Below are 25,419 nucleotides of genomic sequence, written 5' to 3' on the forward strand. Positions count from 1 at the left end.
TTTTGACCGTGTTTTGTTTGGGGCATTTCTAAGACAAATAAATGAATCTTGAGATAAATGCTTGGACGCATCGTAAAACTTCCCTGCTCCTGTCAAAACTCCATATTAACTAAATGATGTCAGAGGCTGTTATAGGCATTAATTCATTTGGTTGAAGAAATTACTGTAAGACTGTTTTGATGGTTCCTATTGCACATTTTGTTGACTAAAAGTTGCATTGCAGCTACAGGCCAATTAATTATCATTTGAGTATTAGTAGACTGTCTGCTTAATATCTGTTGATGCTGCTCTTTCAACGCATTTAACAGACTAAGAAACTTTGCAAGAACATGTCAACTTACACTAACCCTAACCTAACAGTCTACTTAGAATCTAATGTGAATTAGTTGGCATGTAGATGCAATGTAACTTAGATTCAACAAAAATCTTGAAAAGGACAATCAAAAGAAAATAATACCGAAATTACAGGAGATTATTAGCAAATATATTTTATTAATAAACTGAAACAATATGGATTAAGAGGGTATTGGATTGTGTGAAAGAGTGTTTAGAAGAAAGTAAACCGTTTGTAAACTGGTGCATTATTTATCTACATGCTTGAGCATTACTTGTGGCATTTCACAGGGGTCAATACACGGTCCAAAGTTATTTTTGCTTTACACTGTATAAACATTCCCTGTAAAATATCAAAAATAGTTAAGTTAGTTTTATGTGTAGATGACACAAATATGATTTGTTCTGGGGGGAATTTAAAAGAATTATTATTAGAGACTATTAAAGTCTACAAAGTCGTACATTGTAAAACCCAATAAGTTAAGGAATAAACTCAAACCGATTGAGGAAACCGATTGCCACAAAATATTTAAATTCCAAAACTAATCAGAGTACTGTTAGCTTAATCCATTTGAGCAAATGAAGCAATTTGAGGACAGTAAAACCCAATAAATGAAGAGAACTCAACACAACAGTGTACTGTAAAACCCAATAAGGTAAGGCAACTCAAAACATTTGAGTTAAAAAAGTAATCTTTATGAGTACTGTGAACTTACTCCATTTAAGTTGAAGTAATGAGGTATTTTATTACCTTCAACAAAGAGTTTAAAACTCTTTTCAAATGAGTAGAATTTACTTACAGTCAATTTTGATTTAACTACACTCATTTCATTTGATACAGTTGACTGTTAGGTTTTACAGTGTAACAACAACAAATGTTTTTGTCACTTTAACTCATTTTAATCAATTAAAATAGTTTCAACTAAATATCTGTAGTTATACAAACTCTAAGTTAATATTTTTAGTCACTCTGACTGATGTGGAGTTGAGATGACTAGAAATGTTATTTTTATTCAACTAAAGAATTTTAGGCAGCAAGACTTCTTTTTTTTTTTTTTACAGTGGACAGATTATTTTATTTATTTATTTGTTTGTTTATTTTTGTGGTGATATTAGATTAAAAATTAAGTTAGAAATCTCACATGAGACAGTTAAAGATGTTCCAGTTGGCTAGATGTTAATTAACAGTCATTCAAACAACTTTACTGAAGCCTCCCAACTTGACGATTAGTCTCACCCGTCCGCCATGCTTGTAGTTTGTTTACACTTTTTACCCGAGCTTGTTATTTAAATGTTTCTCAAAATAAACTATTTTGTGTTCAAAGGGGAAAAAAGTTGTAGTTTTTTTACCCAGAAATTTAAAACAAATATATTTTAGAGCACTGATCACAATACCGTTAAACCGTGATATTTGTATCCAAGAGTATCAACATGACATTGTAATTGTAATTTTGTTTGGAAATGAAAACTAGGTTGACGTCAAAATCAGGCCGACATCAATGTCCAACATCTAACCTAAAATCAACCTAATTTCAAGATCTACTCATCTTACACCTTGACGTTGTGTGGATGTTACCACTATGACATCTATCAGACGTTGGATTTTGGTCACTTTCCAACACAACCTAAAATCAACCAAATATCAACATAATTTTATGTCGCTATTGGACGTCAAAATAACCTTGTCCTTAGACATGAATAGACATGGAATTTTGGTCACCTGATGTAATGACCTAAATCTAACCTAATATTAACGTCTTATGAGGTTGTGTGTTATACCGGCCCATGCCAATTTATTACACCTTTAATTGAGGAACAGAAACCTCTTGAGTTTCATGAAAATAGCTCATAAATGTTGTTTCAAAGCAAAACTCAAACTATATATACCTTTCATTCAGAACAGTATACTGTAGGAAGATTCATTCATGCATCAAAGTGAACTTCAAATCCTGTCTGTTTCTCTCACAGAGCTCTTTTAGTAGGGCTTTTTGTGTTATTTTGGATATAAGTCAAATAGATTTGGATGACAGCAAGGTGAAATCATTCAAAATTTTCGGGGGTAAAAGGTTTCTTTAAACCCACATAAATGTGCAGAGACATCTTTGATTTTCCCTGGGAGTTAATCTGAAGGAGCCCCCGAAGGCATGTTAATGCTATGACAGATCTCGACAAGACGAGGAAACAGTCTGCTCTGGCGAATGACATGAAAAACAGAGGATCGCTCAAATATCAATCCTCTTAAGGGTCTTTTAATCTGCCCTGTGACCCCCTGTCCACTTAAACGCATTCATGCGCCCTCCCATCTGCCGGTTACTCCCCATTCTGGGACAGCACGGAGGTCCGTATTGTACATTTATGTCGACTAAGTTAGACGTTCACACATCATTTATTCAGGCCCGCTCCATAGTGGTTTATTTCTCTCGAGTGTGTGGCCAAGACAGACAGCCAAAACGATCCGTCAAACACATCATCCATTGTATGCACCTCAGAAAAGCGACACGGTTGAAATCAACCGAGCGTTGCCCTAAATGTGAAACCTGTACTCATCTCTGTGATCATGTTCACAAAGTGCATTTCTTCGTGTTCCTCCAATGTAAATATCACGTAGGATCGTTCCAGAGGAATCGAGAGGCTGTTGATTTTGGCGCTGTGTCTGCGCGGCTCTGTGCTTGTTGTGATAGCTCTGATGCCATAAGAATTGGACAATGGCTCTGCTGTTTGTCTTCGTTTCTCCGTCGCTTTAAAGCCGACGACCCTGCGATGGCCAGACAGACTGCTTTAATCCAGAATGGCTCTTGTATTTTGATGGTTGGCCGCCGAGTAGGCTCTTGCTTTCCTAGGGAATGCAATTGTCTCCTCAGAATGGACCGGCCTTATTCTCTGCTGTTAAGCTCCATAGTTCATGTTGTAGAACAGTGGCTATTGTGGAAAGGTCACAGTGGTGCCCGCTTGCGCTCGCCAGGCACTACAGCCTGACAAAAGCTGCTTTGATTGAGTTTTAGTGGCGGGCAAGGTAATCTAAGAGGCTTCAGAACCTTTCTGAGGTCAGGGTTTATCTACTTTCGTGGAAAATCAAGAAAGAAAATGGTTCTGTTTTAATCTGTTTTATGGCTTAACGAGGCATTGATAAGCCTTCCTCTCTCATTCTTGGAAGTGCTCATCTAAATATGAGAATTTTCTTGAGCTCAGCTGAACTGAGATATGTGGATAATTATTGGATAATTATGGATGTGTTCTGTTTCTAAGAAATGGTTGCTAGTGTGTTACTTAGGGGGGTTTAAGCCCTTTACATCTGAACAAAAGGTTGATCAATGTATACAGTATGTAGACAATCACTTTATTAAACATCTAAAGTTTTTTTTTTTTTTTTCGCCATGTAAAAATGTTTAAGCTGAATTTTTTTTATAAAAATCTACACATTTGAAATCAACATGCTCATAATGCAAACAGCAAAATGTTGATGTAGACTTTAGGTGTACTTTCATTTATGTATAATATACAAGTAATTCAATCATTCATTCATTTTCTTTTTGGCTTAGTCCCTTTATTAATCTGGGGTCGCCACAGCAGAATGAACCGCCAACTTATCCAGCATATGTTTTACGCAGCAGATGCCCCTCCAGCTGAGGCGACTGCACTACCCACTGCGCCACAGCGTTACACCTACTTATACTTACTTAATATTTGTACTTATATTACACTAAAATTAATTTTTCTAGTCACTGAAAGGTTCTTGGGGAACTAAAATTGTTGTTCTTTAGATTAACTGTAGAAGACCTCTTTATTTTTGTCATTTTTTTTCCTAATGTAAACTAAATGTACACTGAAAATATTACCAGCATATAATCTTTATTCATTTCAGTTCTATGCATGTTTATTTCTAAAGCGCTTTTGCAATGTAGATTGTGTCGTAGTAGCTTAACATAGAAGTTCTAGCAAATTGAAACTGCTTCATTCCTGTTTCAGCCTTTTTAAATATCACTGCTGAAAGTTTAAACACTGAAGAGCAAAACCATCGATGCGCAGCTTCACTATCCTCAACCAAGCAAGAGAAACAAACTTCACCAATTGACGAAAATGAAGGGAAAAAAAACATCTTGATAGAAACCAGGCTCAGTTGGACACAACCGTTTCTCCTTTAGCCAATCTTCCTGTGCAGAGCTGCAGACTACACACACACACACACACACACACACACACTCACACACACTCACACACACACACACACACACACACACACACACACACACTCACACACACTCACACACACACATTTTCTTCAAAAATTTCCAGAATTTAAGTTTTGCTTTCGCTTTCTAAAGCTTGTACGCGTTTTTTTTTTTTGCATTACTCTTTTGTAATGCAAATGTAAATGTAAAAGAATGTAAATAATTCATTCTTTAATCTAAACAACTCTACTTTATACTCTGAGAGGACGAAATAAAATCTAAACTGGCTGCAAAATATGTTAACATATATATATATACACAATAAGTAATGGTCAATCAACGAATTTATCTAATTAAAAAAATTCTCGTTTTATTCTTGCAATTATGATAATATATAGAGATATTGTCTGTTTTTGTTAACTTTTCTGTCATTTATTTCTCATTTGCTGATTATTTTATTAATTTGCTGATGTTTATATATTACCTAGGCTATTTTGTATAAATGCTTTGGCATTCAAGTTTGCTTTGAACTTGAAAGAAAGAGAAAAGCAGATTTTACCTGTCAGTGAGTGCATATGGCCCCTAAATAGCGTAAAAGTATTTCTTTTTTATTTCAGTCTTTAACAGTTTTTTTTTGTACTTTACCCCATTGAAAAGTAACAGTGTCATAATATGATTATTATAAAAAATTAAATAGTTTTGTTTGTTGCATATAGTTAACTATTTATGTCATGTGGGCATATTGTTTTAAATCTGGCTACCATCGCAAGTATATTTCAAACCTGTGTGAAACACTGTATATATTTTAATATTTTATTTCGATTTTAACGTGAATGTAAACACCAAACCTACAACATGTAGCTCTATATTTTTGATATTATGTTATGCATGTTCCTCTAGGCTTTGCTGTGTGCTTTTATTAAAGCACATGGCGTTTCTTCAGCAGACTCACCCTTCTCTCTGGGTTCTGCTGAACCTGTTGCACCTTGGTTCCCTATGGCTGTGCTGACAGCCTCCTTGCCTCTTTGAATCTCCCCAGCCGTTTTTTATAACCCTGACCTCTCTTAGGGAGTTTATGGCCATTTTAGTGTCCAGTGTGTTTCCATTCCTTGGATGTACAACTTCCTCCCAATTCCCTTGGCTCTCGTCTCCCTCCTCTTTTTTTGTCTCCTCCTCTGTCCCACTCAACTCATGGTCCGCTTCTACTTCTCATTCAATCCCCCCTCTGGTCCTTTGCTCACAGGTTAATCGGGATGTTGACCGTTAGGTAAGTGGCCATGACGTCCCACACCTTCTGGTCTTCTGCCATATGTCTCTGTAACACTTTGACCTTCTCATTGTTGCACATTCTAGTCAAACTAAAAGAACATGTTTTTTTCAAAGGTTGGTTGTTCACCTGCTAAATAAATAGGTCCAATTAAAATACTGAATGAATTATTTGAACATTATTTAGATGTGCCATAAAATGATAAACTGGATTGACCTAGGAATAGCTGAATTATAAGTGTTTGGTACATGGAAATGACATATCATGAGTATTAAACACATTGTTTTCTTGTTCTTATGAAAATTTAGTGAGTGCAAAAACTAAACAAAACACAGACTCTGACTTTACTCTCAGGATCATTAATAAACACACTGTTTGATTGGCCACAAAGTTTCCTTGTGAGTTCACAACAATTATATATATTTTACTTAACACAAGTTTATTATAATTCCTATTTATATGGAACTCTTATTATATCTGAAAACCATACAGGCATTAGCTGTGGGGTTAATACAACCCAGGCTCATTCTGAAAACCTACCTCTATATACATTTCTGAAGAGCATCAAATACATCCCAGGAGATACGTTTTTTTGCAGCTTTTGTTTTCGCGAATCCACCAGAGGCTGTTGTGTACGCTTTTTGAGATCTTAAATTTCTCTTGCAAGTGCCATTCGTGCCTGCTGTTCTCAAGTAAATCCACCAGAGACCACTATTGACTGACTGTTTGACTGACTGAATGACTGACTGACTGAAGTTTTTACAAAGCAGTTCAGCATAAGAAAAGCCCTCACCTGATTTTTACCATATTTTCAGAATTTACCATATTCTCACCCTGTTATTTACTTGTTTATTTTATTTTTTTGTCTCCTGTTTTTGTCTTACCCACTTTCTGGAACCGTATCTTACCAGACTCGAACCTCGTCATCGTGGTCAACTCCTCTCTGTGTCTCAAGTCCACAGACGTACATGGCGAGCCACTAGACAAACTGGTAACAAAGTCCTTACAGAGGTAATCGGTCAGCTGGTAAACGTGAAAAGAAACAGCATTATAGCGCTCCTTACCACTCGTTTTAAAAATGAAAAGCAGCCATACGTCCCTCTGGCTTCATAATTCATTATCTCCAGACACATATTTAGCGCTACGTTTTCATAATAAGCCTTAATTGGGTAAATCAATGCAACAGAATCTTATCTGTTTACAGCTTTTCAGAATGCAAAATTCAGAAATATTAATTAAAATGTATTGAGCAACCCTCAAAGAGACATTAAGTCTGCTTGGACATGTTATTTAACATGTATATTGTGACATTTCCATTTATGGTTTTATTGCATACTGCAATAGACTAATCTGTTCTGTGAATTCTGAAGCTGTAATGGTAATACACCAGCTTTAGTATATAAGTGTGTATTATAATAATATATTTTCTACAACTATAGGATATATAAGAAGGAACTGGAACCAGAGATGTAAGTATAATCACAGTTTATTGTGTAGGATCGCAGGTATAAACAGAACTCAAAGAAACTGAGATGGGTGACCAGATGGACTAGGGATGATGCAGAGAAGCCAGGCACAGATATATGAATAAGGGACCGACAACAACCAGAAGAGGAACCAAGAGAAACCACACTAGGAGGGAAAGACGCAGACACTGGAGATCACAGAGAATGAGAGAGGTAAGTAAAACTAAAGTGAATAACACTGACTATAGAGAGATTGCAATCCTTTGTATTAGCAACAAGGCTGGACACCGAGTGAGGGTTGATGAGAGTTCTTGTACTGCTGGGGTGATGAAGGGAGATGACGTGCAGGTGTGGGGCTGATTAATATTCAGGTGACAGGGATCGGGGTGATTGTGGTGATTGGGACGATCAACGAACAGGAGTCAGAACGATGGTAATCCAACAAGTTCAAAGGTAGATTTTGCAAACTGGAAATAGCACTTTTTTCCTCAATGAGGTGAAAGGCAAGACTTTTTATGTATTGTGCAACTTACGCCCTGGAAAAAAGTGTCTCTCTGCGTCGATGACAAGTAATTAGAGTGAATCTAATGAAGCGCCTCACATCATCACATGCCACCACACAATTAGGTGATAACGTGAACTCTGCTACCAAAGAAGGAGACAAAGCCATGACATCAAAGCAAATAAAACTTAATTTTTCTCCACCGCAAATAGAGATTGAATAACACTAAATAACACCGCAGATAGAATAACACTAAATTATATATCTATTATCTTTAAGATCTAAACCATCGATTGTGCTTTATTGTGCAACTATAGAAATTATAATATTTATAATAATAAGTTGAATTTGATGGTTGTGTCTCACATTGTGTCACAACACCATTAAAATAGTTTAGATTAATGCAGGGGTTCCCAAACTTTTTAGCCCACAACCCCCCAAAAAACAAGGCTAGTGACTCGCGACCCTCAATATCCTCTGAGGTGGATATAAATATATAAACATTACTCACCAAGGCACACACAATAGGCCAAAGTCTATTCATTGTTTAAGCGTGAGTGCTGTAAAGGTGTCAGAAAGTTTAACCTGATGCCATAAAATCAATGCGCTGGATCTGGCACTATTGCTGTGTCTTTAATATTTAATTTAAACTTAATCACCCTAGGAGTTAAAATAAAAATTGAAAGGCTGATGTCTTTTTTTTTTTTTGCATGTTGTTTTTTTTAATGTAACTATTACCTACACTTTTTTCTGTAGGTTATTGATAAATAATGATAATTCTTATAGTTTTAGATTTTTAGAAATCACCAAGCGAGCCCCCCTCATTGTCTCTCCCGACTTTGGGAACCACTGGATTATGCCCGATTCACACAGGGCTTCAGCATCAATGCTTGACAGAGGGTTGTGTCTGAAGTTGGGGCTGACGTGATCATCATAGCAGCGTCAGCCACTGAAATTAGTCAGCAATCGGCTGCTGTCTGAGCTGGTGTATTTGGATACAGCGATCTGAATGGCTGACGCTTCCATGGGTGCTTGAAAAGTTGGGAAAGTCCTAACTTCTGCAGCAAGCAAAGCCACTGAAGCAGCACAGATGAAAATACAATGCAGTTAGACAACACCTGACGTCACCTATTCAAAGTGAATGGGAAGCGTTGACGCTGACACCACGTGTGAATATTTATTGTATAGCCTCATTGCATTGTCTCAACCCACTTTGAAAACCACTGGATTTGTGTACAATGTTTTATATTTATTGTATAGTCTCATTGCATTGTCTCACCCCACTTTGGGAAATACTGGGGACTAAAATTTGGAAACTAAACATGTTTTATATTTATTGTATTGTCATTTGACATTAGATTTTATTTTATTTTATTTTTAAGTAAGGCAATAATTAATTTCCCTGCACTGGCTTCAAACTTTTTGATAACAGTGACTATGTGTAAATGGACATCAGTTATCTAATTATTTGCCTTAATCTGAATAAGACAATAATATGATTAAGGTGTTTACATGAGTTGCTTTCTGAATGTTGCTTTAATGATCCCATTTTACACGTTAAAGCACATAATTCGATTTGTGTCATTAAGTCACCGCGCTATCCACATTTCCTCAGGGGTTTCATGTAATTTTGAATGTTTCATTTACAATTTGTCGACTTTAACTGCAGTTTGAGACGTTCACTTTCATTTAGGAAAATTTCATGCATCAAATAAAGTTAAACATTGATAAATTTAATTTGTTTGTTTAAATCCAGCCCACTTAAATGGTTTGTAACCACTTACCTTATAAAAAGGATTTTATAGTAATAACTACACTAATTCAGTGTTCTTCAATTCCGCATTCATGTTTTGTATGATAATCATTCAGCTGCAATCTTACAAGTGCTCATTTTGTGCTGTACTATTGATTGGAACTTTGCTTTGCTCTTCTTTAGCCTATAATCTACAAGCTGTGTATTTCGGCTGTACTGCAACTGAATTGTATTATAATGATACCACTCTTACTTGCTCTGAGACATGAAACTCAAAAGGCTTTTGCAAGTCAGTCATTCTTAAGCAAAAATCTCCAGTTGGATGAAGCTCTTTGATTTGATTCGATTTTTTCAGAATGGTGGTAAATGAAGCCATCATCAATTAATTTTAAAGATTCCCAACCAGAAAGTGTTGTTTTTATGAATGGAGTTCTCATAGACATAACATTGTGTCTCTGTTGTTTTAAAGTTTCATGCAGCATTATATAATCATTCGCAATCTCTGTCCAGTCTCTTTCCGGTTATCATGCCATTGAAGTGCAAGGCATTCATTTTCGCAAACACTTTAATTGAATCTCTTTTATTCTTTCCATTCATTTCTTCAGTTCTCTTGTGAATTGTTTCAGTTGTTCCCCTGACACAGATTTTCTTGTGACAGTGGCCTGTTTATGGTCTGTAATTGATAAACAAAGACGGGAAGGCAGACACAGGAGAACAGACGCATTTTCACATTGTTAGGGGTCACAGACATGGACATATGCAATTGTTGCTCTTGAAAAGCACTCAGATTTATCTGGAAGCTCAGCTCATGTGAAACACGCCATTGACGCTTTTGCGTCAGGCTTCTTTGGTCCCTTGTTCGATGGTTTGTAGGCAAATGATTCTCAAAGAATGAAATTGGAGTCTCCAAGCAGGTCTCAGCATAACCCCAAATTATTTACAAATAACTTATCGTTTGATTTTCCTCCAGCTTAGTCCTTTTATTCTGCAGGGGTTGCCACAGCGGAATGAACCGCCAACTTATCCAGCATATGTTTTACACAGCAGATGCCCTTCCAGCTGCAACACCCATACATATATTCACTGCTTTATTTAAAAAATTCATATATATATTAAGATTCATCACATTGCATGCATCATCGCATTGTTATATCTAGTAAATTTTTTAGGTAACAATAGTTTAGGTCACAATTCATGCAATTAATTACTGGCTTATTACCTGTTATTAAAACATTAACTGTTCATTAGTGGTTATAAAGTATGATCTTATTCAGCATCTCTAATCCAACGCAAAATCTGTTACAAACAGTTTAATAATAGTTTATTAAGCCAGTAGATACGTCATACACGTTGTTAATGAATTGAATGTGAATTGTGTTACCAGGGAATTTACCATGAATTGTGTTACCAGTTATTATATTATATTGTATTTTGCTTCATTAAGACAGTGTTTACACTTATTTTTAGAAATCATTGCAAAAATTTACTTTAGATTTGATACAGTTTCATTTTTGTATCTTGAAATTATAATTTTTTTGTTCTCAATCACTCTGCCGTTCATTTCCTTTGTCAGTAAAAAAAAAAAAAAAGCCTTTACTTATCATTTATTAGTTCTCTTTTTATCTGAGCTTATTATTTACATAACAAGTACCTATTACACTGCAAAAAAACACTTTCTTTCTAAATGCTGGTTTAAGGCTGATTTAAGGCTGATTTATACTTCTGGGTCAAACGCACGAATGTGCTACGGCGCAACCTGCATGCGGTCGCATGACCCTTGCTATGGCTGAAGCTGCCGCTGGCACCCACCTCTCAAAAATGTAACATGTCGATCAATTTCTGTGATTGGTCAGCTTGGTAGTGGTGATGAGTGTGGGCGATGCTGAAAGCCGTGAGCCAGATGAAGCAAGTGTTTACAGGTGTCCCATGAAGGAGCTCCAGATAGAAACTTTCGTTTCTTGTTTACCTTATGATTAAAGTTGTTGCACGTACTCTGGTTCCCGCGTCTGAATGAGTGAGTTTTAGCTAATTGTGTTGTTCAGAAAAAACAAAACACCCATGAAGAAACTCGACACAAAGAAACATAATAACCTTCTGCCAGCTAGCGTTTTAGAAGTGCTATCGCAGAGCAACACAAACACCATGCAGAATTATAAATGCTTGACTATGTCCAAGGCAGGCGATGTGGGTCACGCCAATCACTCAACACAATAGTATAAATCAGTCTTTATATTTCTCCATCAAGTGCACGCATATGGTCCGACGTAGCCTACATGCGGTCACATACTGTAGCCCTCGCCTTGGCTGACGCCTTGGCTGATGCACACCTCTAAAAAATGTAGCTATACGTCACAACTAAACGTAAAGCAGGTTCTGTGATGATTACGAGTGTGGGCGGTGCTGAGAGCCGTTAGCCCGTTGGAGTGATTATGAAGTGTTGAGTCCTGTGGAGTAGCTCCAGATGGAAACTTTTGTTTTGTGTTTACCATATGATAAAAGTTGTTGTACGTCCCCCAATCCCAGCCTCTGAATGAGTGAGTTTTAGCTAATTGTAGCGTTCAGAAAAACAAAACACCCGCAAAGAAATTCGACACAAAGGAACATAAACACTGCAGCTAGCGTTTCAGAAGTGTTCTTGCAGAGCAATGCAAACAGCACCCAGACGCAAAAAAAATGCAGATGTGCATGTTGGTGTTAGTCATGGCGAGGGCTATACGACCGCACAAAGGTTGCATCGGACCATGCGCATGCGCTTGACGCTGAAGTATAAATCAGCCTGAAGTGTTGTTCTCTTGTTTTTATTCCAACTATTTAAAAATTCTTAAACCAATCAGCATTTTCTAGACAAGTAAAAATATTATCTTCTTTTTAGAAATAAAATTAAGTGTGTTTTTCCTTAAAAAAATATTTCCAAAGGGGTAAGCAAAATAATCTAGTTTTTACTTTGAAATAAAGTTATTTTTTACTTACATTATTGGCATATTATTTTTCTTGTGTCTAAAAACAAGACATAAACTCTAAGTAATTCTTTTTTTGCATAATATATGCCTGAAAAATAAGATAAATGTTCAATTGAATAGTTTATTGATTATTTACTTATGCATTCTGAATGATCTTATGAACCACCAATACTGTTAAATTATTGGCTTGTAAATAATATGCTATTTACTTAAAAATAAATTATTAATTAAGTATGTCAATACAACCATTAAAAATGTGCGCATTAAACACATTAAAAATGTGTTTATAAGTCAGCAATACAGAAATGGTAGCTGTATTTATAAACTTTTTACTTATTAATGATGTCTAAAAAAAATGAATGAACTATTAGCTAATGCTTAACAAATGAATCATGATGTGCAGTTATTATAATGTGCATATGAATACATACAAATCAGTCCATGATGTTGATTAAGCTTTTTAATGAATTAGCTGAAAAAATAAAAAGTGAATGGAGTCTTTTGAATATTGACTTTGACAGCAGGGGGGCCTTGAAGTTACAAAGGTTGAGAAGCACTGATCCAGGCTCATGATGAAACACTGATGTGACTAAATGAAACAATGTGGTTTAAAGCCTAATGCAACTAGATATAGCTTCATTCAGATTGTTTTTCACATGAGCGTACTGATGAATAAACATGTTTACAGACACATGTAAAGAGAAGAGTGGGTCCCTCGGTACACTTACTGTATTTGAAATGCACAGCGACACCACAGCTGCTGAGAGAAATGTTCCAGTGTCAGCACTACTGATATTGACTTTTAATAGCCAGCGTCTGTCTAGGAGGGGTCAAAGTCAACACGAGCCTTACTATTTGGACGGAAATGTTGTTTTAAGCCTTACACCTCTGTTATGCAACATTACTGTCTCCCTTGTGCTCTGACTGTCTTATTGTTCTCTTACAAAATATTACATTTCATTTAGTAAAATGAAACCATATGATTAATAAAGATATGTCAATGACTGGCTGAAAGATTTGTGAATTGTTGCACAACTGTTTTGCATTATTATTTTGTTTTAAAGTTGTTTTGTTTTGTACAGAAACAGAAGACGAGCTGACTTCTAGACCAGAACATCTGAATTTGATACAAGCCGTCAGTGTTGTTCTGCAGGAGGACACTGGGATGCCAAGAATCGAAGGGGCAACATAAACTTATATTTAATCCCATAGCCGTCAATGTCACTCATGGTGTAATCCAGTTGGACAATAAAAGCCTTTTTTTACCGGTGAGTTTTGGTTGAAAACACAATTCTGTTCAAAGGGGAACATGGGTAATCCCTTCAGTGCTGTGGCAAAAGGATAAAATAAAATAAAATAAAATAAAATAAAATAAAATAAAATAAAATAAAATAAAATAAAATAAAATAAAATAAAATAAAAAATAAAATGAAATGTAACATAAAATAAAAAAATAAATTGAAAAATAAAAGAAAAACTAAAAGGAAAACAAAAGGAAAATAAAATAGAAAAATACCTAAAATAAAAATAAATAAAATAAAAATAACCAGATCACACTTTATAGGTCCCTTTTAGTTAATTAATGTATTTACTAACAAAAACAAACAATAAACAATACATTTATTAAATATTTATTCAATTTTGTTAATTTCATGTTAGTTAATAAAAATAAAGTTCTTTAACTCACAGCACAAATATTAATATTAACAAACACAACTTTGGGTTTTAATCATGCATTTTTACTATTATTGGCAAATATGTTGTACAAATATTGTTAGTGAACCTATTAAATAGCATTAGTTTTTTTATTGAAAACATTATTGAAATGTGACAATTAAAAAATGTCTTATTATTTATGAAATATGTTATTATATATTATTTTATTAATTAAATAGAATAGATATAACTGCTAAAAATGATTATTGTGTTTTCTGTTTCAAAATAAGTTGTTTGTCAATTGTTTTAATAATTATTAATTGTATTTATTTTTAAAATAAATACCGGCGTTGTATGATGCCATTCTTTTTCTCACTACCAGCTGACCGATTACTTCCATATGGACGGCTTTCCTGCTGTTACCGGTGTTTGTCCGGTAGCTCGACATGTACGTTGGCGGGCTTGAGACACAGAAGGGAGTTGCCCACGACAACTGGGATCGAGTTCGGTGAAGAACAGTTCCAAAAAACAGGTAAGACAAAAACAAAAGCCAAAAAATAAAATAAACAAGTAAATAAAAAGGTGAGGATGTGGTAAAATCAAAAAATTTGGTAAAAATCAGGCTGCTGTAAGGGCTTTTCTTTTTCTGCATTTCTTTTTAAACCTGTCAGTTGGGGGAAGTGGGTGGGCACTGGTCAATCTGTGCTTTTGAAAACACTATTGGTTGGGATGAGGGAAGGAGGGGCGTGGGTCAGTCGATTGGTCAGTTAGTCAATCAGTCAGCCAGTCAGTCAGTCGACAGCGGCCTCTGGTAGATTCACAAAAACAAAAACTGCAAAAACTGCAAAAAAAAAAAAAACTTGGGTCCCACTTTATATTAAGTGGCCTTAACTAATATGTACTTACACAGGAACTAATAGTTTGTTACAATGTACTTATTGTGTAAATACATGTATTTACTGTGTACTTATGCTTAATTAAATACATGTATGTAATTACATTGGTAATTCACTTTTGTAATTACATTTGTAAGTACACTGTTGACCATCCCCACACCTTAACCCACCCTTAAACCTACCCATGCCACCAAACCTGTCCATAACCCATCCTCTATCCCAACTCAAAAGCACCACAAGTGTTCTCAAATACATCATAAACACAGTAAGTACATTGTATTTATTTTTTGATGTAAGTACATAGTAGTTAAGGACACTTAATATAAAGTGGGACCAAAACTTGTTCCTGGACGTATTTGGCGCTTTCCAGAAATGTATACAGAGGTACATTTTCAGAATGAGCCTGAATGAATAAATAATTTTTACATTAAAATATGTTACCTGTATCTTGTAATTTACAGATGTTTAAGTTAATTTATATACTTTCTCTCTTCAACTTTAAATATTTTTGGAGTAGAGTTTAAAATCCCATAATACAAAAACATAAATTCTTATGGTTTTTACCCTGTGGTTCTTCTTTGCATGATGAACACATGCACACACACAGACACAAACACTCACACAAATCCCTTTTAGCACTTTTATTTTCCATGTAGAACCACTAGGGTTTCCCAGTTGTAAGAAAAACATCAATGAGGCTCAGCTGGTGCTTTCATCCAAAACCCTGATGCTTTAAGGCGTCCATAAAGATGTCAAAATATAAAAAAATACATATGAATTTAGTGTTTTAATCCAGGTCTTCTAAAGAGATCAGTTTATATATCAAGCATGCTGTGACCAAATCTGAATTGTTCACCAACCCGTATTTGTGCTGTATGTGAATAAAAGCCTAAAATAAATCTGTTCCTCGTTTAAGTAATCATGTCTCTTCAGAAGACTTGGATTAAACCACTCAATTTATATGGATTTATTATTTTTTTGATCTCTTAATGAACGTTTTAAAGCATCAATATTTTGGGTGAGTAAGCTTTCAGTGAAGGGACAGAAATCTCTCAGAATTCATTAAAAAATAGATCTGCGTTTGGGTTCAGGAGATAAATGAATTCTTATGGGTTTAGAACAAACACAAGGGTGAATATACGATGACAGAAATTTTATTTTTGGTTGAAACAACCCTTTAACAATCCCACAAACCCTATTATGTGACAAATTGAGCTTTTAAAGACTCACCAAGAAACCTTTAATTTGAACAGTAAGCCATTAACCTAGTTTTAAAATGTTTGGCGGTTTGTCATCACCCTAGAGAGACAGTTAAACATTCATTTCCAGTGTAAGTAGACACATTTACTCCAAAAGTCCTAAAGTTTTGGCCTGATACAGCTGTCTAGTCCAGAGACAAGTTTGGCCTCAGACCAGCACTCCTAACTAGCCATTTCTCTCAAGCTGGGAGGCTTTAGCATTACAGCCAAAAGGTGTTATGGATGAATCTCTTGATTCCTGCTTTTGGCAGAGCGATGCATATTTGCCTACGTCCCACGAACAGCTGTAGGATAAAGAACTCACTAATAAAAACATTGAAACTGGGTGGAATTCCCCTTTACGTAGTTTAGCTTGGTGACAAGATTTATATCAGCAAAAACATGACTTAAGTAAAGACTAGCTACGAACAAGAGTTATGAGTTTCTACAACTCATAAATTTATTGTGTTTTATCGACAAAGCTCACGACACACTAGATATTTTAAGATACACACCCATTGTTATTGTACAGTTCCCAAAACAAATTTATTCTCCATTTACAATGAGAATATCTGTTTTTCTTTACAATACAAGTACTGCATTTTAAGCACATGCTAGATTTATGCACTACTGCATGCGATGGCATGCAAAGTAATGCATTTGTAATGCCTGTGGTTTCATTGCGTATTATGAATCTCTTTAATGCCTTATAATACAGCTTTCAGATCTTGCCTATTTATGCAATATAAATAAAAGCAGCATGTCCTTGTATAAACCAGAGCAACTTGTAACAGCAGGCAGAGGAGCATTGATTTTAGATGTATGTGATATTGCAACATAGGCTCATTCTGAAAAAGTAGCCCTATATACATTCCTGGAGATCTTGAATTATGTATCCAGAAGTACGTATGGCGTACGTAAGATTTGTAAGATAACGTTTTCTCTTCAGTAAACCATTAACCCTGGCTTCTGTTGTCTTGGAATTCTGTGTTAACAAATTATCCATCAAGTCAAAAATGACCCAATTTCTTTGAACATTTAAAATGAAATCTATTCTGCATGACGAAATCACCTCATCTTCAATACAAATTCTGTGATTGGCTTGGATTTCCCTCATTAATGGGCAGTATGTCATCACTGTTTAATCCGTGGACAACACATGTTCTTGACTAAAGTCAAGGGTGTACTTTTGTAATGCTAAAAGTACCTGTAGTGTGTAGTGTGTAATGTCTGTGTGTCAGTAGCTTTTGTCCTGTAAAAATAGTTTTATAGCTGGTGGGTTAAAATTGACCCAAAGGGCAACCATAGCATCCAACATTTGTGCAGCCTTCATTAAAATATATGAAAAAAAATGAAAGAAAATGATCAGGTTGGGGTAATTTTAGAGAATGTCATCAAACTTCAAGATAAAAAAAAACAAAAAACATGTTTTAGCTGCTGATAAATAGTGCTTTAAGTGAAATGCTACTGGCACTTTGAGACAAAAAAGTATATAGCCTAATCCAAAATAATAACTGTGGCTCCTGAGGCCTGTTGCACAGTTGCAGAGTTAGTTATGTGTTGACAAAACTAAACCCAACCTGGTTAAAAGCCTTGATGTAAACATTCTCAGTTAACTGTGGGTATAACCCATAGTTTGTGAATAAATCTGGACTGCATACAGCTGGAAATGTGAAACGTGCAGCAAGCAGCCAATCACAACACCAATTAAAAGATATCATTATCAAAAATATAATGAATTTAAACACATTTACAAGGCACTTAAATACACTTCTTATGTAACAAAAGTATGAGAAAGCAACTTGAAACTAATATTTGCTACATTATTCTTATGTAAATGCAAATCAAGCAAATGATTTTAATAATGTTAGTTCACCAACAGCTCAAAAGAAAATAATTTTAAAAGCTTTATTTATTAAAAGAAATATATATGACTTTAAATAAATATTTTGAAATGTAAAGTCGTTAATTATGGTTATTGACAATTCAAAACTTTTGAAATATTTTACATTCAAATATTAAAGAAGAATGGATAATTAAAATTTATATAAATAAATCATTAAAGACTTTTTTTTTGACTCAAAGATGCTTTTAGAGTAAATGCATTCAAAATGCTATCAGTCCGGGAGTGGCTTTGCTGCTTAAGATATACACTCATTGGCCAGTTTATTAGGCACACCTGTCCAACTGCTCGTTGACGCAAATTTCAGTCAAGGCGATCTGCTGCAGTTCAAACTGGGCATCAGAATGGAGAAAAAAAGTAATTTCAGGTTGGTCTGAGTATTTTAAATTATTCCACTGCAACTGCGTGAGGCTATCATGTCAATATGGACCGAAATCTCTCAGGAATATTTACAGCACCTTGTTAAATCTATGCCATGAAGGATTAAAGAGGTTCTGAAGGCAAAATGGGGTCCAACCTGGTACTAGTAAGGTGTACCTAAAGAAGCGGTCGGTGAGTGTATGTCGCAGCTGATTAGTCAAGTTTAGGTTTTCTCTCTAACCCAAAATAAAAACTGATCTGGAGCAAGTAAGCAACAACCCACTTTCTTAAGCTCGAACAAGTTAGCTCAAACTAAGTGTAAAGTGACCTGAGTGAAAACCCAAACTGTCTTTGAGCATTCAGATGAAACATTAAAGTCTTATGATGCTAAACAACCAAATCTGTTTGCTGTATCTGTAAAGACAACATTATTGTCTTTAACATACAGCCTCTGTGAATTGTTGAGTTCATAAAAGTCTAAAACCAATGTCCCATATCACATATTGTATGCAGATTGAAATCAAGTCTTTTTGAAATCCATAAATGTTGCCATCATCTCAGACTGCTTTCTCTAAAATCAGATGATAATGAGCCCAGTTTTCTTGTTTGTTAATGTAGCATAAAGCCTACTGTATTTTAACAAATGGGAACAGTTGCTGATGGGAAAATACAATAGCAAAACCTGACACTACTGAACTAATTCAACACCTTGATGTGCACATGCTGAATATACTGTATGGCATGTAAAATGGAAGAACAGCTAAATAATGTATGTCTAACTGTAAGAGAATAAACATACAATTAATTAAATCTAAAATTCCCCCTGACATTATGGAGACCTGTGCTTGAACCGGCCACGTTTTCTCCCTCAGTGCATCAGTTGTTTCCTCTTTACACTAGAGCAGATTTTCAGCCAGTTCATCTCATGATGAGAAAAACAGAAAGCCAGCTTATGCATGAGATGAGCTGTAGCAGGAGAGAACATGATGAGTTTCACACACAACTAATGAAGTAACAGCATTCGTTTCCTGACAACAGAGCTGAATCTCATGATTTTTTGCAATTAAATGGGAAGTGTTTTTGCATAAAGTTTCTGAAACTTTTTCTCAGGTTAGCAGATGCAATCCAAAATGCAGAACAGCCAAGGGGGGTAGTTCAAAAGGTCTTTATTAATGAAAAAGAAAGCAACAAACGTCAATCAATAAATCCAACACAGAATCTGGGCTAAAACGAAAGCTTACTTTACAGCCAATAGGGATGGAAATATAAAAGAGACCCATGGATTAGATAAAGTATATACAAGGCAAGGCAAGCTTATTTACAGTATATAGCACATTTCATACACATTGGTAATTTAAAGTGTTTTACATAAACAGTAGTAAAAGAGACAAGGATAAAAACAACAACAACAACAACAACAACAACAAAGAAGAAAAATGATTAAAAACAGATTAAAATGTGTTTAAAAACAATGAAAAAGAAAAGAAAAACATAATAGAGCGATCTGTCAGACATAGCAAAATGCTCATTCAGTAAAGGCACAGCTACTGTAAACTGATGTGTTTTCAGTCTAGATATGAATGTGCCTAATGTTGGAGCACATCTGATCATTTCTGGAAGATGATTCCAGTAGCGAGGGGTGTAGTGGGCGAAGGCGGATTCATGCTGAAATATTTGTAGTAAGCTTTTAATTATGTAAATGCCATCACAATTTCATTAGGCTGCCAAAACTTGAAACACTTGTTCAATGGTTTGCCACTAGGGGAGATCAATATTCATGGGTTCATCCAGAGCATTAAGGACTAACGAAGAACCATTGATATTTTAAATTTAGAAATTTGGCAGTTCGATTCATGCTGCCAATCACACATTTTAAGCAAAAACAAGTACATACTTCAAGATCATATTTGTTTTGATAGCAGCACCATTTTGAACTTTTGATACTTCTTTTGACAATTTTAACTTCTTTTTTTTTGTAATTGCATTTGTCATTCTTGTCTTCGTACTCCATGTATTTAGGTTAAGAGGTATGAGTGCTATGATAATGTTTTCCGCTTGTTAAGTGTGAAGACGTCACGCGAATTGGCTTCTGGGTCCAAGCACACTATCAAACTGTATGGGGAGACGTAATAAACGTTTACCATGCGATGTAATACTTTCGAAAATCATGATTGCAATATAAAATATATATGCATGCCTAATATCCGATGGCAATAAAGTGATAAAATCTTAATAAATTGTCAAAATATTTATGACTGAATGCAGTCCAGAGACTGTAGTGTACATCATGACTTTATTTTAATTGTGAATTAATATCACACTTTAATGTTGGATATGACTAAAAAGTGGTCATAAGCGAATATATTTTCAATTCAAATTAGTAGCGGCCCGGAAACAGTATTCCATATGTCATGACTTCACTAGCGGATATCAGTAATTGCAACATATACATTTTAAATGTTTAAATGTCCAAATTAGGGCAACACAAAGGCTCAGAGGTTAGGACTTTTATCTGAAAGCAAGAAGGTCGCTGGTTCTAGTCCTGGCTCGGTCAGTTGGCATTTCTGTGAACAGGATTGAAATGTCCAAATTGTAAGTTTTAGCATATAACAAAACCTCTTAATATTGTAACTGTGAAGCATATTTTACTTACTGTGTGTAAACTGTTAAAAAAGTTGACTCAACTCAAAAATTGTAAGGCAACTTGCTGTAGAGCTTATTTGCATTTACTTAACTTTCAACCCAAGTACTGCACTTGACTTGATTCAAGTTGAGTCAACTCAAAAAAAGCTCTGCAGCAAGTTGCCTTACAATTTTAAGTTGAGTCAACGTTTTTCTTTACAGTGTAAAACATTGACTACTTTGGAAAAAATCTTGGTTGCCCTAAATCTTTAATCTGAATCAAATTTACCTTATGAGTCCATTGAACTTATATTATGTTAAAGTGACTGAAAACGGGCGACGTAGTGGCAAGAAGGTCGCTGGTTCGAGCCTCTGCTTAATTGACGTTTCTGTGTGGAGTTTGCATATTCTCCCTGCGTTCGTGTGGGTTTTCCTCCGGGTTCTCCGGTGTCCCCCACAGTACAAAGACATGCGGTACAGGTAAATTGAGTAGGCTTAATTGTATGTACTATATGAGTGTGTGTGTGGAGGTTTCCCAGAGATGAGTTGCGGCTGGAAGGGCATCTGCTGGGTAAAAACATGCTGGATAAGTTGGTGGTTCATTCCGCTGTGGCGACCCCAGAATAATAAAGGGACTAAGCCGACAAGAAAATGAATGAATGAGTTAAAACTGCTAAGTTAGAACATGATTAACTTAGTTTAATAAGTTACAATGAACTAAAAACATATGCTGTCAGGACTAATTGATCATATACACTTTTAATTTTCTGTAGCTTTTTAGTTTTTTATGATACAGCTGTATTGTAATTTTTATCAAATAAATGCATTTTTGTATTGAGCATACGATACTGCTTTCAAAAACATTTTAGAAATCTTACTAACCCAAATAAAAAGAAAGTTTTCACATTTTGCAACATTCTATTTTATTACAACATTGAATTAATACATTGTAGTAAAGTCACATTCATTCAATTTGTTATATAATAATAATAATAATAATAATAATAATAATAATAATAATAATAATAATAATAATAATAATAAAATTAAAATAATAATAATAATAATCATCATCATTATTATTATTATTATTATTATTTCAGTTCTTTACTTTTGAAAGTTTAAGCATTGAAATTACTACAGATTTTAATAGAAAGTATTTTGCTTCTGACCCGTACAGATCCTTTTACCCAGCTCTATAGGGATGAGACATTAAACCAGTTAATATAAAATCCAGCCAGACATTCGGCCTGTCTTATCACACAAACTGCTATTTATGGCCGGGCTGACCGGGGTTCAAGTTTGGAGTGATGCTCCACTGTCAGTTTTGTTCAGATATAAACAAGAGCTTCACTCAGTGATCGACAGTCTCTGATCTTCTCCTTTTTGTTCATTTCATTTGTGGAATAATGAACCTGTGACCTTAAAGTGTCAGATATGCCAGTCCGTGGGCAACACAGTGGTCTTTCAGCCTGTTCGTTAGTCAGAGTGCCATTTGAAGTGTCTCTGCAACAGACTACAGTAATTGACAAACAAGTTGTGCTTCGTTACACACAGCCACATACATTTCATTGTGTTTCATGTTGAGGCTTTAGGTTCATACGGATGCTGTGTTATAGACTGAAAAGTATAGCATGGAAAGAATCTCTTACACATGCTCCTACTAAGTGGGCTATGAACATGCATTTGAAAATTGAAATGCAAAAAATTGAAACGGGATTAACTACAAGAACATGATTGGGTGAAAATGTGATTTTCACAGATATCAGATGTACACATTATTCCTTGTTGCATAGTTATAGAAATTGACCACAATAGCAGGGCACAAGGTGACTATTTTATTATTTTACACACTCTATTGTCCCACCGATGGACAGCCATATTACACTGCTACGAGTATGTTTGTGTGTATAAAATAGAAAATAAAACACGGAGAGTCTCAAAAATCTTTCTACTACTTTCTCGAACTACTTTTTTCCACCATTCCTTTACATCTGCAGCTTGTCAGAATAGCAGAAACCATTGTTAATTCACCACTGTCACTTTAGAGCCAGTATTTTAACAATTCTGTATCGTAATATCTAAAATGATGACAAAACAAGTGATTTTGCTCACATTTTAAGATTATATGGCTGAACAGCATGAAATGCCATCAGTCTACAGAGATTTCCCAATATTTCTCTGTTGCAATCGGGAGATCACAATATTTCACTCCAAAAAAGCCAAAGCAAAGCAAAAACTAGCAGATACTATGGTATAAAAACAGCACTACAACATACAAGAGACAGAGATCAACTTAGAATGTCAGTCTCCAGTTTTATAATGATTTGATCAGCTGTAAGTTTGAAAATTTTGCTCAATGACAGGCTAATGGCCACAAGAACAACAACATTATTGCCTAATAAAGCCTCAGAAGTACATCATGTTGTCCAACAGCTGCAATATTTGTCAAACTGTAGTGAGTTTATTGATCTGCTATTACTCTATGAGGGCGGAGTAATACACAAGGGTGAAGAGGCTGTTGAGTGCTGTTATTGCAGAATATAGGACGGCTTTGATCCAATCAAACCATATTAAAATGTTAGAATGACCTTTATGGGATGGCACGGTGGTTAACTGGTTGCCTCACAGCAAGAAGGTTGCTGTTCGAGTCCAGACTGGACCAGGATGCATTTCTGTGTTGAGTTTGCATGTTTTGGGGGTCCCCCACAGTCTAAAGACATGCAGTATACTGTAGGTAAACTAGATGAGCTAAATTTACCATAGTGTCTGAATGGAAGAGTGCATGGACGTTTCCCAGCACTAAGAGGTTGTCATTTTTATTGCTAGGTTGCAGTTGGAAGAGCATCCGCTGTGTAAAACATGTGCCCGAGTAATTGTTGGTTGGCAAAAAAATAAATAAATAAGCCGATGGAAAGTGAGTGAGGTTGGTATCACCTTTAATAAAAACAAGTTTACATTTGTCCACCTTTTGGGTTTTAAAGATGTTTGCGTCACCACATGGGGCATAAGAATTGTACAGACGTGTGTTTGGATAGCCTATAACTTGATTGTTAATTCTTGTTAACTAGCATGCATTTGGATGATAATAATGCATTAGTAAATGTTAAATTGTGATTAATAAATGCAGTACAAGTATTGTTCATACGTAGTTCATGTTAGTAAATGCATTAACTAATGAACCTTATTGTAAAGTGTGACCGAGATATAGGATGCTTAACTGTAAAATTGCAGGGGTGTGGTGTATTATTTATGTCATCACCAGCTATTGGTCTTGCATGCTTAATACAGCAATTTTAGCAGATCTGTGTGAATAAATAGGCATTATTTTGACAAGTATAATGTTTATCTGATATTTTCATTTGATCACTAAGCTGAATAGATAAATCAGATTGCTTCATAAGTGCAGACAGATGCCAGTTTAACATGCTCAATTGACCAAAATCCCCCAACAGGGTCAACTAGTGCCAACAGTGCAAACACAAAACACACACACACACACACACACACACACACACACACACACACACACACACACACACACACACACACACACACACACACACACACACACACACACACACACACACACACACACACACAAAAACTAAATTACTATTACTGAAGCTCAACAACGGCCAAATGCTGACTGCAAGATTGGTGTGTAATGCAGGGCCTTTTAAAATTATATTTATTTATGTTTTATTTTACCAGGATAGTCCCCTTTAGAGACAAGATATCTCTGTTTTGCTTATTGAAGCTTAGGATAACATTTTTTTTAACAATTCCCACTATTTACTACTTTACTTAAGATATTAACTGTTTATTGGCACTCATTTTATTCTATATCCCTAATCCTACCCAATACCTAAACCCAACTATTACGTCACTAACTATTAATAAGCAAATTGTACATTTGTAAAAATTGTACGTTAAAATAAAATCGACCAAGCTTAGTATAGTGTTTGTTCCATTTCCTAAATAATATCATGTTTAATGTAATGGAGTTTGTGCATTTTTCCCTCTGTTGTCTGCATGATTGAGTTGTGCAACAAAATTGTCTGTTTGCACATAACTGGTTTTGGAAGGAATAATGCTGTTTTATTTAAAACACATACAGTTTCCTGCTTGGGTGAGATCTGAGGGTGAATTGACTTTGAATGGACAAACGGATGGGTTGAGGTATGGTATGGTGCCAAACTCGTTCATGGAACTTATTTGGGCCATATGTGTTACGTAGGTCTGAACTTACTCACCCTTCGTAAGTCATGCCGTGTCTGGAGGATACTTTCAA

General features: G+C 35.3%; 1 long non-coding RNA gene across 3 annotated transcripts in view; it reads left to right on the forward strand.

The window, feature by feature from the left end:
- The window catches only part of LOC141378540 (uncharacterized), a 39,955-nt gene that overhangs the window by 7,588 nt on the left and 6,948 nt on the right, over positions 1-25,419 (forward strand). For 2 of the 3 annotated variants that reach the window (XR_012393309.1, XR_012393310.1), the window contains exons 2-5: positions 6,681-6,780; positions 7,267-7,448; positions 13,533-13,718; positions 14,489-14,638. This is a non-coding gene — a long non-coding RNA (uncharacterized lncRNA). Of the gene's footprint in view, positions 1-6,680; positions 6,781-7,266; positions 7,449-13,190; positions 13,719-14,488; positions 14,639-25,419 lie in introns of those variants that run through there. The other variant, XR_012393308.1, reaches the window with a different exon arrangement.

Source organism: Danio rerio, chromosome 17, assembly GCF_049306965.1.
Source record: "Danio rerio strain Tuebingen ecotype United States chromosome 17, GRCz12tu, whole genome shotgun sequence".
Taxonomy (NCBI): domain Eukaryota; kingdom Metazoa; phylum Chordata; class Actinopteri; order Cypriniformes; family Danionidae; genus Danio; species Danio rerio.